The sequence below is a fragment of the Hylaeus anthracinus genome, unplaced genomic scaffold, assembly GCF_026225885.1.
Source record: "Hylaeus anthracinus isolate JK02 unplaced genomic scaffold, UHH_iyHylAnth1.0_haploid 11981, whole genome shotgun sequence".
Taxonomy (NCBI): Eukaryota; Metazoa; Arthropoda; class Insecta; order Hymenoptera; family Colletidae; genus Hylaeus; species Hylaeus anthracinus.
The window spans coordinates 6,793,168-6,796,509 of record NW_026534329.1 but is presented as its reverse complement, the minus strand read 5'-3'; the positions used below and the strand labels follow the sequence as shown (position 1 = coordinate 6,796,509).

Here is a 3,342-nt window from a genome sequence, read left to right as displayed (position 1 = left end):
AAAATATGCCAACTGAATTTCATAAAAATTTCAGTAGAATTGCATTATAATTTCATACTATTTTAATTAGTGTTGAATTAAAACTTCCTTGTAGATAATTTCGTTAAAATTTCATCGTAGAAAATTTCATGATACTTTTAATTAGCGTCGAATTAAAATTTCCTTGCAGATAATTCCGTACGAATTTTATTGGAATTCCATGGAAGTGTTATTCGATGAAATGTCATTAGAGTTGCATTGCAAAGTTGCATCGAGACTGTTGATAAGTAATTGAAAATTCTGCACAGTTTAAACGGAGAAACGCAGTGTTCTACGAACACGCAGAAACGTCTAAAGAGTGCAGATTACTTAACGCAACGATTAATAATGGCAGCATAAAGCAATCTGAGCATTTGTAAGCGAACAACGTAAGCGCAATACCGTTTTGCTGTGCGAACGTGTGCGCGCGTGCACGAAGAATATAGTAGTTGCGAAAAGCTAAATGTATCAGTTCGCGAAGACGCAACGTCATCCGTGCCAGGGAAATTTCCTTTCTCCTTTGATCTCATTATCTATCTAAAACCGGTAACGCAGCCTGATCCCGTTCATATTGCTGATCCATTCAATCTAATGAATATTTATACGGATTTATTCGCTGTAATTATTACAAGAAATAATTTCTTTAATATTATCAAACATGAACGAGTGCGTGTCTTATTATTTGTACATGTGTGGAATCTCACGTGGAATCCGTCGATGTCCAATTAATTCTAATACTAAATTAGAGTCTCAACTATTTAACACGTTGGTCGCCACGTCACCCTAGAAAACAATTCACATTCGATAAAAGAATACGGTACAGAATGGAGTCGTTCCCTTTAAACCAGAATATGAATCATTCATCTCATCCATACGTTTAGTCTTCTTCCACGTCCATGAAGATAACTCTTCAACTACGGTAAAATCGAACTAGAAGAAGTACAACGATGTTATGGAAATTTTACCACTTCAATTGCACAGCTTTCCAGATATAGATTCCATCAATGTCGCAACACACGAATACTATTTCCGTATTGTTCTATAGTAGGTTCTATATATATCTACGAACTATAGCGTTTAACGATGGTCTCAGTAGACTGCGTCGACGAAGATGAAGATAGAACAGAAAATATTTTAAGGCGCAGACGTCGAATTTGATATATTAAAATTATCTACAATCTGTATGATAGTACGACTTTCATGAAAAACAATTATTTAAAGCAAGCAAGGTTCAATCTCTACTCCAAATGTATTTGTCGATCGTTATCGGTAATTGTTTACAAATAAAAAATAATTCTCCTCAGTCAATTACAAGCGATTAGTAAAGACAGTCAGATCTAAATCTGTTTTATTATAAACCCATCCATTTTTCAATTACGTCGAGAAGAGAAATAAAATATCTTTGTAAGGAAAATATAGATAGCGACGATGACAACAAGCCAAGAACCTTACACGCTATTCGGATAAAACCTATAAAAGAGTAAAAAACTATATTGTGTTTCTTGTAGTTTAAAATCTGACACTTAAAAACTTGCTAGTCAAAGTATGACGAGAATAACTTGGAGTTATGGATTGAACTTAGCTAATATTAACAATTCTAAATTGTGTAGCATACGAAGTTATGAATAAAACACATATCATGATCCAATAAAAATTAGTCATAGATGCTGGTTTTTTATTTCAAGTCGAAGAAAGCTTATCGTGTAATGGCTCCAGCATTGCTATTTTATTTTACAAAAATCTAAATAAAAATTATCATTTCTCTATTCAATATATGAATAACAAAACCCAGCAAGAAGATCTTCCATTAGGTGAATTAATGGTTCATTTCCATAACAAAAACGATTGAATAAAGCCATAATTTTCACGCGTCCGAGAAGTCCAACGCGATTAGTTTTGTTTCGTAGATGTAACGGGATACCGTGTCATGGATTGCGAAAGTTAAGGGGAAATAAAAAGTAAAACGAAAACGAAACACCGCGTGGGGCACGCAACGTGCGTTGGGAACGTGCTCTTGTAAACCGCGCGCGTTCTCGATGCACTACGTGTGTTCACTGCGACCTGCGCAACATGGAAATTGCGATCGATCGATCGACGATGCGACGACGCGGTACGTTTCAGGTGGACATTTAATTACGAAGTTGCCGTCTGTCGATGACATCGTCCCGATCGTGACGCAACCCTCGACGTAGATCGGCCACGTTCAAAAGACCGGAGGGAGCACGAGTGGCTCGAATGGAATTGCGACTGGAGGGAAGCTTCGTCGCGCATCAGGTGATTTCAACTTTCCGTACAAGATGACGCGTGGCTCCTATAACACTCCTATAACCCTCCTATAACACGGTACACTTAAACTGCGGTTTCCGCGGAGGAAACGACGAACCTCAGAATTAGAAGAAAATAGAATAATTCGTAACGAGTTATGCGTTTCTATAGGTTCAAATAGGAAGCCTACCTAGAACGATTCGAAAGAGAACATTTATGAACATTTATGAATTTTTTTGGGACCCTTTAAAGTTAATTTTTGAGGTAAGGAAGTGTGGTTGGATCTGTAATTAATAAATTGACACTCTTATTAAACCGTATATATTTTAATTAAAGGCATGAGAAACGATTGTGATAGAATATATAAGCAAATTGAAGAAATAAAATGTATACATATTCTTTAATTAATAAATTGACACTCTTATTAAACCGTATATATTTTAATTAAAGAGATGAGAAACGATTGTGAAAGAATATATAAGCAAATTGAAGAAATAAAATGTATACATATTGCACGTGGCAGACACAAGAAGAACAAAAAGACTTCAAAGGAGTGAATATTCATCACATGTGCCTTTATCGTCTGAACCACGGTTTTCAAAATCCGATCATTCTAAAAAACATATTTTTAATATACATAATACATAATTAATATACATAATTTAAAAAATTTTAATAGCAACGCTAAGTTCAATGAAGATGATTCTTGATTTTTTCGTTTCAGATAAACAGAACGCCTGGAATCGTGGCAATCACGAACATATATTTTGTTCAGGACAGACTTCATGAGATCGCTTGTACTACGTTTCATTTTGATTACTTTTACCTGGAAAAAAATTGTGTATATTCTTAAAATGTGATTAAATGTGTGTCCAAAACCCCTTTTAAAATCGCGGTGCCCAAGAATAAGGAGTCCAACAAGAACACGAAACGTAAAGTACGGGATTGGTCGTGTAGATAAAGCGTCGATCCGAGGATCGCGAGGACCCTAGTTTTCTTTTAGACTTCTACACCTTTATAAAAATTCCTTAAATATTTAAAACAGAAATATTCAAAAAG

At 35.2% G+C, this 3,342-nt stretch overlaps 1 long non-coding RNA gene across 1 annotated transcript; it reads left to right on the top strand.

Moving 5' to 3' along the window:
• The first annotated feature begins 1,802 nt into the window (after nucleotides 1-1,802).
• LOC128885645 (uncharacterized) lies at nucleotides 1,803-2,754 on the top strand. The gene is made up of 3 exons (XR_008459635.1): nucleotides 1,803-2,292; nucleotides 2,455-2,547; nucleotides 2,620-2,754. It is a non-coding gene; the product is annotated as an uncharacterized LOC128885645 (long non-coding RNA).
• The last annotated feature ends 588 nt before the right edge of the window (nucleotides 2,755-3,342 follow it).